This window comes from Manis javanica, chromosome 12 (genome assembly GCF_040802235.1).
Source record: "Manis javanica isolate MJ-LG chromosome 12, MJ_LKY, whole genome shotgun sequence".
Taxonomy (NCBI): domain Eukaryota; kingdom Metazoa; phylum Chordata; class Mammalia; order Pholidota; family Manidae; genus Manis; species Manis javanica.
The window spans coordinates 103,177,654-103,191,418 of NC_133167.1; the positions used below are offsets into that span (position 1 = coordinate 103,177,654).

Here is a 13,765-nt window from a genome sequence, read left to right on the forward strand (position 1 = left end):
CTGAGGACAGGAAACCTGGCTGAGTCTGTTCTAGATGTATCTGCACTTTGTCTTGACCACGTGCTGATGGCATTTCTGTTCTCCTGTTCATGTTCCCGCTTTTAGCTCAGCTGAACATGCACATTTTACCAAGGCAATATTCTGCTATGATCATATCATGAGAGGTTGTCCATCGTGAGTTCAGAAATGAAAAATACAGAAAACCTCCCTCACTTGATATTCCCACAGACCAGCTATCCTGGCGCATTGTGGCCTGTCAGAGGCCTTCATGCTGAGCCCTGTTTATCAGGACCCACCTAGGGTTTTGCCCAGAGTGTGTGCTTGAATATTCTGAAGTGTTAAGAATCATATCTTTGAGGGCTATTTAAGAATAGAGGGAAAATGATCACAAAGAACTATAAAGAGTGGAGCAAAGAGATGGAAGATTCTGCACACTTTTGTCTTAAATTGTACGGTTTGTATAACACACACACCAAATGTGTATTACAGATAATTTAAATTTTATTCTTTCTAGTTTCCTGTATTTTCCTATGTATTGTTAATAGCATTAATTTTAAGATCGGAAAAATACATTAAACACATCTACTGAAAAGGATTTCTGATCCTATGATGCTTCTGCTGGCAGCCTTCCTTTTCTTTCCCTTTATAATTATGTTTACTTTATAATCCTATCTTTGGGAATTCCAGGGTTATTTCAGAAAAGGTCTCCCTGACTCCTCTTTACCCTCCTCTGGATTAGGCGACCCCCTCATATGCTTTCATCTGGCCGTGTTTTAAGTTCCCTCTCTTAGAACCTCATCAAACTCACTTCAAGGTAACCCTACCCAAAACCTTGCTAGGAGTCCCACCCCTCGTTAGAACTCCGCTAGAGAAATTTCCTTCATAATTAGTTTATGAGTCACAGAAGAAAACTTTTCTTTTTGGTTCAAGTTTGTGTCGTTCAAAAATAATATTGCCCAGTAGGATTACTAACATTAGTGAACACATTTGACATTGAATAACTTTTGGCTAGTTCAAAAAATTCAAATATGCTTTCAAAGGACAAAGACTTCTTCCCACTGAGATTATTCAAAAGACTGTTGTCAGATGTAAGAATTCTTGAATGTTTATTTAAAAAAAAATTCAAAGTACTTTAGAGTTACAGTTTTAAGTGTATATTTGCTGCCCAACACATATTTCAAAAGAATTCATCAAATATATAAAAATACTGTGTTTAAATGAAAAAAATTCAAGCTAATTCTTAATTTTAGAATATGTATACCTCGTCAAATGCTTTAAGTCAGTGGATAAGGAAAGACATGATCTAAAAATGCAGTATATAACTTCACATACAGAATACAGCAGTTACACATCAAAAAACCACATTAGGGAATGCGATAAAAAATAAAATAAAACTAAAAAATGATATCAAATAGGAATATCTTGGAAGAATGTTATAATATAGGCTTAAATGATTAATGGGAAGGATATAGAGCACTAACATGGCAATCTGATTCACTCTTGTATGTTCCTTCTTGTTCTAATGTCAGAACGATGCTATGGAAGCTATTTGTCATTAGTGTTTTCTTTCAGTGAATAACATTCTATTTGAAAAGAGGAGAAAAGAGATCATGAAATACTGATTTAGATGTATTGTTGCTTAATACTTGACTATTTTAATCTAAAGCTATGACAAAAAAATTAAAAGAGCTATACTACTTAGCTCAATAAAGAGCTGTTCTTAGAAAGTTCTCATCTAGCAAACCAAAGAAACTTTTGAGAATGTCATACATTAAACACATAATTTAAAACAAATTATACAATGCATGCAGCAGGCACTTAATAAACACTTGTGAACTGAATACCAAATATGAATCAAGGGAGGTGGCAGGGAATTAGCAAAGCAACTTTGGGTTACTTCCGTGATTTCAGATTTTATTTTAATGAGCATTAAGACATCACTGAAATTCTGAGTAAGTTGAATTTATTATAGACTATTGCTTACAATAGTGGGTTATCTTCTAACTTTTGGAAATGCTTAATATTTAAGCCTTTTTTGTGTGACTTTGGGCTTTTTATTTGTTTTTGATTTGGGCATGTTATTTTCCCATGGAGAATTCTGATGCCGGAGATACAAAGATTACAAGCAAGACCCAATCCTCGCCTCCAGGCATGTCCAGGGGGCAGGTATGAACATTCTGTCACAGTTTTAAGCAGTAAAACAAGGATAAACAATGTGCGATGACAGAGGAGAGGCAGGCCCAATATAAGCTGGATATTCTGGAATAATGTCCTTGCATGTTTATGGATTTACATATGCAATTTCCATTGAGGACAAACCTTAGGTAAAATTTGGATTCTTTCAGAATTCCCATACTGGCTTTATTCCTTATGAGCTGTGGGACCTTGAATATACAGTAGGTATTTATCAAATTAGTCTACAAAACACCGTGGAAAGTAAGAGGAGTCTTTTGGAAAGACTTGATGGCTAACATGAGACAAAGACGGACTCTCAGGTGCCGCATGAGAGAGAGACTGCATCTGTGAAACAGAAGGCCCTTTTGTGTATGAGGTCTGAGGAAAGTTCCAGAGAAGGGAATATGAATGGCGTGTGATCCCAAATCAGACGGGTAGGAAGGTTTTATGCCAGGAAGGAAAAGATATCAAATTTCAAAATCGAAGACCACTGAATGCTATTTCATAAAAGATTGAGAGTGTTTTCTCAAGATCTATTCTTCTGTGCTCTTATAATTAATGTCTTTCAAATATACACATAGAAATACTTAAATAAATATAATACATGGTCATTATTTTTAGTTCTTTTACTAAAGAACAACATAATTTTAGGTGAAATGCACAGCCCCAATCTTCTCTGTCAGCAGTAAGTTATCTGATATATCTTGGAATAACACAGCCATCTGTAAGAGTCATTCTTTGATATAACAAGGAACATTACTTAGATTTTTAAACTTACAATCTTGCACTATTCACAGCTCATAAGGTGAAGGTAGAGCAAGTAGTTAATTCATCTTATTCAAATATATTACCTCTGTTACCTTTTATTTATTTTTTTGCATACAATTGAATTGGCTTTTGTGTGCCATATAGTTCAGTAGGACAAAACAGATGCACATAACCACATTCTAGACAGAGATCTACCAGATGCGAACAATACCTCCCTGCAAAGTTCACAGGAGATTTATCACAATAAAAGGGGCCAGAAGAATCTGGACATTTCTGGGTTACCGTGCTATTCCCTACTGCTATTCTCTAACCATCTCAGACAGGCTGACAGAAACTATTGTTATAACTTCTGCTGGTGTTGTATTTACATACCTTATCTGTTAGGGTGCCAGACCTCAGCAAAGGCAGGCACTATAATGTGCCCTTTCAATTTGCACACAGAAACTTTAAGAGTCTATTATCTGGCTTACTTACAGTGCCTATCACTATTCCTAAAAAAAAAAAAAAAAAACAAAGAAAATGGCACCATCAGGGTGAAAATAGAAGAATGTGTAGAGAATAAGGGGAAAAAAAAAACATCTCTACTGGGACATTTTACACCCCATGGCCATCTCCCGCATTTTCTGTTTGACATGAAAAAGTTTGTCATGGGTATAGACAAGACAGAATTCCTGTTATATGGTGACCTGACAATAATTGTGTATCTACAATTCAACTTGTAGATCATTCCTATGATTCTAATGTGTGACTCAGTAAGGGGTCTAACAATGAAATAATTATGTTAATGATCTTGTCTGCATAAATTCCTGTTAACGTAGAAGTCAGCAGGCAACCTCTAGATTCAAATCATCACATCCCTTAACACATGATATATGGTGAGGGATCAAAATCAAATCAAAGCTCTAAGACTCAGTATCAGGAGTGGCTAAAAGACTAGTACATTCCGTGCTTCTGTTTATCCACCAAAGTTGGCAAGAATATGTGTTCCTAATCCCAAACTGAAAGAAATATTATGAGAAACAGTTTTTGTTTGTGAGGTGTGCGTGTGGGGGGGTGGGGGATAGTGAGATGAAGATAGGAGAACTCATGTGTTATGATGTTTACTAATGAAGATATTTGGTTTCTACCCCAGCTTTCGACATGTTTCTGTTATTTTTTTAATAAACTCTGGATTTAAAAAAAGACCAAATCCATAAAATATTAATTAACCCTATTGATAGCTTACTTTGTTTCAGTCCTAGGCACTTGACATATGTTAACTCTTTTCATTCTCACAGTCTTTTGATATAGATGCTATTTTTATGACCCTGTAATATAGATGATGAAACTGAAACACATAAAAGTTAAGTAAATAGTGAAAGATCACAAAGCTAGAAAGTGGTAAATCTGGGATTCAAATCCAGGAAGTCTTATTCAAGTGTGATCTGATTTGTGTGGCCAGTATTGTAACCTCAGGCACAGAGGGCTACTAAACAATCAAAATATGACTGATTTGATCAGAGATGGGCTGCAAGCATTAAGTATTCAAAGGGATAAAACCACATCTTGAGTGTTTCACATCTCATTAAAAACCTTTTATTGTTGAAATATCTCTATATGTTGACAGATGATAACCATACTTATTGTGGTGAGCATTTAGTAAGGTATATAATTGTCAAATCACTATGTTTTACACTTGAAACCAATATAATATTATATATATATATACTTCAACAAAAAAACTGTCACATTGATTATATGCCGAGATGACATATAAGAATGATATACTGTATATATTGGGTTAAATAAAATACTATTAAAATTAATTTTACCTATTTCATTTTAGTGTCAATACTAGAAAATTTTAGAAGTACTTAGGTGACTAACATTGTATTTCTAATGCTGGTTGTAGTCTAGACTCTTGACTACACTTCAACACTGCTCTTAAAATCAGAGTGACTATTAACACAAACAAGGATGCTTCCTCTGTTTTATTTTACATTTTGTTAATTTGTTACTTATGTATAGTAATAGACCCCTTGCAAGCTTAAAAACATAATGTCCACGTTTGCATAAAACCACCCAATGAACTATGGGGACAATGGTATTTCCATAGGTTGTTGACCATCATGTGACTGATGACACATCATTGATGATCATGTGACTGATGACGTATGCTCTTGAGCAAGACCATCGGCATGAGGAACGAATATGATCCTCCTGCATAGGTATTAATAAAAAATAATCATCATCATATGGCTAGCATCTATTAAGCACTTACAACAAGCCAGGCATTGGGCTAGAAGCCAGTGTCATCAGTAGGGCTGGTTTTGCCCATGAGGGGGCATTTTGGAAATTTATAGGTCCAGTTTTGATCATCCCAATGACTGATGTGAACTCCTGAAATGTGGCCAAAGGATGCCCATGGTACAAGAAGTCTTGGGTCAATCCTGTCCAGGGAAGAATGCCACTGGGTATTGTCATAGATGAAATACAGTGTCATGATTATCTCAGCCTAATTGCCTAAAACCTTACATTAAAACACCAAAGATTGGTTGTACAGTTTTAATATGCACTAAGGTTTCCAGGAATTCAGCTACCATGTAATCAGAGTCTCCTTTGGGTCAGAACTTTATAAAAACACTTTGTAAAATGTTTACCATTAAAAAAAATTATATCACTGATGTGAATGCTGCTTTTGGTATTAGAGGTGCAAATTCAACACACCTGTATTTGTACTACTAGATCTGCCATATTAAAAATGATGTAAATGCAAGCATCTGATTATTTCATGTGTCATTTAGATCTGCCATGCATGATCATTTACGTATTGAATGCACATTACTTTATTATGAATTGCTTTCCTTTTAATTAGAGTTTTGGAATTATATTCATTTAAAAATTATGCCTGTAGTTAGGTTATATCAAGTATAAATTATTTTTCAGAGACTAAAGGGGGCATTATGAAATACTAACTTAAAAAGGGGGATACTGTTCTGGAAAGATGGAGAACTGCTAGGCTAAATTCTTTAGATGGGTGAATTAATTTTATCTTCAAAAATGACAAACCCCAGGAAGTAGACAGTATTTTTTTTTAATCTCTATTTCACAGAAAAAGAGATGGAGGCTTAAGGAAATTAAGTTTAATTTTTCAAGGTCAACATATGGGATTCAAAAATAGTTCTAGCCAGTATGTTGTCTTATTTTTGATGTAAACTAACTCTACATTTTAAAAATGCAAAAATATCTAATTTGATATTTTGCCTATTGATTCTTCACTCTCGTTCTTAAAGGGTTTTTTATTTCAAGTTAGTGTACTCAGTATTCTCCACTGAAAGCATACGAACACAGTTACAATGTCATTTGGGATAGAAAGTCACGTCTTAAAATTTTGAATGCATATCATCAAGGGAAAGCAAACTGAAGAATAATGGGACTTTTTTCAAAATTGCATAACATAGAGGGAATATTTCGAATCTCCAACTAATAGGAAGTGAGAAAATTTACATGTGCATTTACATCTATTACCCAGAATTCCCATTTCTAGGGCCCTAACTTAGTGATAATACATAGGAAAAAGTATTGAAAAGTATACATGAAGCTATGCACTGCAGCACCATTTCTAGCACCAAAAAAGTGGGGACACCTCAAAAGACACTTTAGGGAACTGGTGGGATAAACTGTGGTCCCTGCTCACAGTGGGGCATCTATGCAGCTACGAAAAGAAAGTTCTTTTCACATGGCCACACTGCTCTCCAGACTATAATCTTAAGTGGAAAAGTGAAGTACAAATATTACACATCGCCCTGGTTCTCCAAAGGGGGCTCCAGAGGAGGAGCAGAAGCAGCTGGGAACTTGTCAGAAATGCAAATAACGGGTCTCCAGCCTCTCCTGAATCAGAAACTCTGAGGGTGGGACCCAGCATCTGTGCTTTCACAAGCCCTCCAAGTGAGTCATTCGAAAGCTATTGCTCTTCAGCAAGCGACTTTTGTAGAAGGAGAGAGAATACAGACACATGCATGTATCATTATACTATACACATATATTTATGTTTATTTATAGGTTTTTAAATAAAACCATTAAACAAATAAGAGGTAATAAAACTACATAAAATGGTTACCTGTGAATGAGGAAAAGAGCAAAGCTGAGGAGACATACCCAGAAGCCAGAGCTCTCTAAATATACTTTTAGATGTAATTTGAATTTGGCGTCCTATCACATACATATAATAATTTTCAAAACACAAGATGAAATGAATGGGCCTATGTATTAACTTGGTGGCTAATTAAGCAAATAGAATTAATTGTTCCTAGTGATTTTAAGGCAGAGCAATTTGATTACACTCTACTAGGGTACAACTAAACAAGTAACACAAAAACAATGGCAAAGATACTCCAAATTCTTTTCAGTAGTCATGTTGCTATGAATGATATTGATATTCTTATTCTCAAACTATGTAATATTGATGTTACTATAAGATCAAGGAAATAGGTTATATTAATGTCATCAGGAATTTAGACTTTTATTGAAAGAGAAAGGAAATCCAAATATCAAAATCAAACAATTTATGTTAAAACAGTGTAATTCTAAATTCAAACTGGTGATACTACCATGAACTATGATAAATGTCCTCTTGAAAATGTCCTGAGGGTTGTCCACTGAGAAGCCTAGAAACAAATGGCCAACCCCCTTAACAATATGGATCTCTGGAACACAGCTGTGCTCTCAAAATACCATTTCCACTAAAAGTAACCTGAGTTCCCTGAGAAATAATTAATTCAGATCTGAAGCAAGAAATGTCCTAGATAAGCCCAGCCATCTTGTCATACCCAAAGTGGACGACGATACCAAAGTCTACAAGGGGAATGACCCAAGGACTCAGTCACACTGAAGCAGCTGCCCCTGACGGGCCAATCTGGGTATCAGTACACAGAATAATGACAATGAATTAAAATACATTGAGTATGTTAAAAATCCATTAATGCCCAATGATATCAAACAAAACACATGAAAAACCTCATTGGTCATTTCAGAGTTGCTAGAAATTCATCCAACATATTTTTTAAACCATAAAGGGAAAGAGCCAAACATTTAATCTGTCTTTCCTAGACTAATCGTTTTTCAGGGGAACCATACCATAAGGCGAGGAAGATTCTCTCTGTAAAGTGCTTCAATCACAAAGGGAGAAGGAATTACAGAGTGCGAATGTGACCACTCGGCAAAACCTTTTGGAAATAATGAATTTAGGCAGTGGTCATAATGGCTGCTACCTTGATGTCAAGAGAGAGAACTCAATAGAATTACACACTCACTCCCTTTGACTTTTCCTTGGAAAAAAGGAAAGAGAAGCACTGAGAACAAATTAAACTACGAGCTTCTGTCATTTAGAGGAACATAATTCTGCAGGTTTCATTTCAATATTTTCTCTACTTTTATATGTCCAGAATAAAAGGTAAAAAAAATAGAAATCCACAAATGGATACCTGTAAGAACTCTGAAAAAATTATTTGTATGTAAATTCTAGTGAATCAATTAGAGATAAAAATTAACATGTGCGGAGATCACAAGACTTGTTATCCTATGTTTTGCCATCTTCTCTAGGTTCTGTGACTCTGCTAAGCACATAGTAGGTACTTAATAAATTACACAGCAATTGCTTTGATTTATTTCCTAGTCTACTGATGCTCAAATCCATTAAACAGACTGAGTACAGACCAAGAATGATAAAAATTATTATTGACAATTAGCTTAATAATATATTATTGGTACCCTTAAGTATTTACAAATGTATATAACATAACAATATTGTTCCTACAAAGATAATAATTGATAATTCCAATTTAGACTACAAAATACATTTGCAAAATGTAATAAAAACTATAAAAACAGCTTTGCTACCCAAGACATTTAGTGAAATATTTTTTTCTTAAGAGTAGATGTTTTTTTGACTATCAACTCTGAATGTCCTAAGTAAGTATATCTTCATAAAAATTTTAGAAAAATCAGTATATTCTACTTATGATATATTTATATGTCATATCAAAAACAAGTGGTATCAAATCTATGAGAAAGATTCTTTTGAGGCATTATATTAGAGACTATTTTTAGTTCCCTTTGCCAAAAGTGTTTTCATTCCTATGTAAATAATACCCATATTGATTTTTTAATAAGAATAACATGGGTAACACCCTTTATAAAACCTATTTTTATATTGCCTTTTACAAAAAGCAATGTTAACCAAATTTAAAATTCTGTAGAATACAGAATGGAAAGATCTTAGGAAAAGCATCTCATTGTCAAGTACATTTAGGAGATACCATATACTAATTCTCTATGCAAATTCAGAGTAGTAAGTCATATAGTAAAGGGTCTGAGAGATGTACTAGCAGAAATATTCTCCACAAACATTATAACAGTGCTTTTCCAAAACTTATTTGACAATTGAACTTTCTTGTATAACATGTTTTGATGTTTTATGGAATGAACTCTAGAAACACTGGCCTAAGTTTGCCATTTTCTAAGCCATTTTTGATTACAGTACAAACATTATATAGACAATAGTTTTCTTTAGTGTCATTTTCTCTACATGGAAGAACTAAAAAAAAAATACACAAGAAATAAGTGAGCTATTAAAAATTAAAAGCAAGTTGTTATTGGGTTTCAGGAAAAAGAATAATACTCCTTGATCCACAGACTGGCATATATACTTCTCCAGTTTTAAAAACTAAAACATATTTTTACTATTTCAAAATGTCATAATTGAGCAGCTATAAAATGTAACATAGTTACTGTGATAGGAACTGTGTATCCTAATTTGGAATAATTACTCCATATAGTGTATTTGTTTTCCTAAAAAGCAGAATAGTAATTCAGTGATAGTCTTTCAGTTGGTCATATCTGATGGCTTAACTCCTAAAAACATTCAACATACATTTCCTCTTGAAACACCTAATAGACCAAGAAAAAATACGAAGCTTTAAAAATCAGACCCACCAGGATATTCTCGGTTTTGTACAGCTATTTATGTAGGAGCCGGTGTCCTCTGTTCTTGCCGATGCTGTTAACATGTCAAGGCCCCCAGTCAGACCCTGAGAGGATAACAGATGACTGCGTACTGGGGTTGGCTTTTGAACCTCAATTTTCAAGGTAAACGACAGCATGAACTCCCCCCACCCCAAGTCATCTCTAAGGGTAGAACAGAGAAAGCAGTATGATACTGGAAACCTATCATGTTAGGGGCGGGGGGGACCTGGAAATACAAACAGAGACCAGAACAGAAGGGAATGAAACAACAAAAAGTCATATTATGCAGACTTAGAAAACCTTTAATTTCAGACGACACCATCCTCACAGGTAACACTGCAAGTCTTTTTCAAAAAAACTCTAGAACCTCTCCCCAAGAGGGGGATAGGGAGACAAGGATAAAGAAATAAAGAAAAACAAGCTGGAGACAGACGTTACTGAGATCAGAGATCCCAGCCAGAGCTCCGTCCACCTGCAGAAAGGAGCTGCTGGCCCAGTCCGGCCAGGGAACTCGGTCAGCTGCTTTGCTTCATCTGGGTCCCCAGCCAATGGGCCCTACTAGCTTGGGGCCTGTGCTTCCACCTGCCTGCACAGGGAAGCCAATCTACAGCCCCTCCCAACTGCTAAGGGTGGTCTCCAGTCCTGCGCTTCAGGAAGCCCGGCCAGAGAACTCGGGCAGCCACAGAGCCATTCTGCAGCCCCAGTGAGGCTGGGACCAAGCCAGCAGCCTGCCCTAACAGCTGAGCCTGGCCTCTGGCCCCACGTAAGCAGGGAGCCTCAGCATAAGCCCCCCATAACCCTGGGCAGGCTCGGAGCCCAGCCCACAGTCCCGCCCAGCTGTGCAGCACAGCCTATGGCCCCACCTAATATCACGCTCTTGCTTTTCTTTGTAGTTTTTGCTCTAACTCTTCCTGGTCTCTAGGTATTAGGGCCCCAGGACTCTGTTCTCAAACCTCTTCTCTGATTTTTCTCCAGGTTCTTAGCTGACACTATGCCGTTAAATACTATCGATGTGCTGAGGGTTCCCTAGTTTCTGTTTGCAGCATCAATATGTCCCCTGAGCTCAACAACCAAATATCAAATGCCCCACGCCAAACACCAGGGTATGTAATAGTGTCTAGAATAAATTACCAGCTCTTCCTTGCTCACCCTAACTACACTTCCTCCTAAGTCTACATCTCAGCAAATGGCACCACTCTTTAATCAGTTGCTTAGGGCAAAACCAAGGATTCAGCCTTGATTCTTTACTTTCTCCCAAATCTACTCTGAATCCATCAAAAACCCTTTTAAATTCTCTTTAAACAAAAAAAAAAATGAGTCCTAAATCTAATCCCTGTCCACCCTTCTGCTGCAAACCCCTGAGTCCCAACTGGTCGCCCAACTGGTATCCCGTTTGCAGAGCTTTCCCCCTACAACCCACATGCACTCAGCAGTGAGCCGTGTCCCTCCCATGCTCACACCCTAGGTGGTCTGGCCTCTGCTGGCCCTCTGACCTCAATTTCTTGCTTCAGTCATGTTGGCATTCCTGCTGCCCATTCGCATCTCAGGGTCTTGACACCTGCTGTTCCTGGGCAGGAAATGCTTTTAAGGTCAGTCTCTCAGTTTATGCTGGTCTTTGTTCAAATATTAAAATTTGAGAGGTCTTCTCAAGAGCAATCTCTCTCACCAATGGCCATAATCTGCCTGACCTCACTAGCCTCTTACTTTTCCTCATAGCATTTGCTGATGTGTTATTATATATGACTGTCACCCTGATTTCTTCCAGCTACAATATACACTCCTTGCAATCAAGAGTTTTACTGACATTAACAATGCATCTCCAGTGCCTAGAACAGCATCTGGAACACAGGAGGCATTCAACTGCTTAATTAATAAAGAAAGAAGGAAATTCTGCATAAATAATTTGGGTTGATGATATATATATTTTCCATAAATATTATTGGAAATGCATCTTTCCTTTAGCACAGTTTCGTATTTATGAATTCCCCCCACACATGACTTTGTATATTATGGAATTCATGCATTTTATTCCATTTACTCCAAATGGTATATTTGTTTTCTAGTTGATATTCAAATTGAATCACTTTTGGAAGTTCCTTCAAGATGGATACATTGGGTGTTTTAGCCTGATCTCAGATAGTTTGGAAGTGTTCTTGCTTTTTTGATGACCCAAGACATTCTAGGTCTTTCTTGATGCTGCTAGTTACAAATGTGGAATCAGCCATCTATTAATTTTCCTAAGGTAGCAGTTCTCAAGCATTCCTGCACATTAAACTCATCTGGGGAGCTTCCAAAAGCCCAAGGCTCAGGCTGTACCCCAGGCCAGTCAAATCAGAAGCCTGGTGGTGGGACCCAGGTATCAGTATTTTCTAGAGATACAGCCAAAATTGAGAACAATATTGGAGACCCAAATCAGGAGACTCATAAGGATATATTAGATAAGAATACTGGTTTAGAGACAGAAAAAAATAATCAAAACCTAAAATAATGTTTCAAAAGTAAACATTTTTTTCCTGAAGGTTGAATTCATGTTCATGTATTCAATATAACTTATTTAACTAAGCTTTTTCTTACCTTGTACTGATAGAAAATTTAAAATTTATGTGCATGTCTAAAGGTACCTGCTTTTCTTATCTGACCTATGCAATATCATGGTATATGCTGTCATACTAAATTATGTCTATAAGTTACCATATTATTTAAAATATTGAAAACATTCAATTTTCTTAAAACACAATTGTATCTTATCTGAGTATATTGAAAACATGTCCTCCACAATTCACTCTTTTCATTTTACTATTTCATTCAGGGCATATGAACAAGTAACATATGCTACAATTAGATGAGACTATTTAAACAAGATATTCTTAAGAATTACTACATGATACATAATGCCTTGTTAGATCCTTGAGCTAATGTCTCAGAAATAGTGTAACAGTATATAGGTCCTAATGTCACTGGTTTTCACTTGTTCCAATATAGTTTCAAGAATGAGAAGAAAAGTAAAATCACAGCTAACATGTTGGGAATTTTAAATAGCTCTGAAGGCACAATGGGAACACGTCATACTAATGAATCATGTGTCACAAAGAAGACAGAGAACTATTATGTATTTGCCCACTTCTGTATCTCATAAATTTTTCTATCATTTATCTTTTCATTATCTTTTTATGAACCAACTATGAGATCTATTAAAATCCTTGGGACACTAGACCAAATTATGCATGCTAACTTTGACTTTGTACTTCACGATAATTAGATTAATACTTAACCCTTAGTAACAATGGTGTAAAGAAGGGTTCAAAACAGGTTCACAGTACAGGACCTGCAGTTGAATGTTAGTTGACATTATCTCATCCAGATATTTCTTAGTCTTTTCTGCATACTGGCAGCTTTGATAATCATGGGAGATACATGGATTTTTTTCTATACAAAAGGTAATGCATAGATGGCCATACATGAAATTTTCATGCCACTCTTATAGGATTGACAGTGGACTTTTCAAGGATCCATTTTAGAGTTAAGAAAACCAGAATCTACAAGCAGACAGTGACTTACCAAGAACTCTAGATTCATTATTCTAGTGTTTTGTTTACTAAATCTGACTTTCAGACTAGTCTCCAAAGATGGTGTTTTCCTGCTTTATTAACATGCTGAACTCCTGTTTGTGTTTGAAATGCCAGGTTCTGGTCAATCTAGAAAGAAAAATGGATCCAGTGGAAAATAAGTATTCAAGTGTAACAAAACAGAAACTACAAAGTGGCCACTGTTTCCAGATTTATTACAGCGTGTCTTTTTTTTTTAAATGTCACTCCATGAT

The 13,765-nt window shown here is 36.0% G+C and overlaps 1 protein-coding gene across 2 annotated transcripts in view; it reads right to left on the minus strand.

The window, feature by feature from the left end:
* Nucleotides 1–13,765, minus strand: part of TENM3 (teneurin transmembrane protein 3) — a 2,338,142-nt gene that overhangs the window by 883,609 nt on the left and 1,440,768 nt on the right. The gene's annotated exons all lie outside the window — the stretch shown is intronic.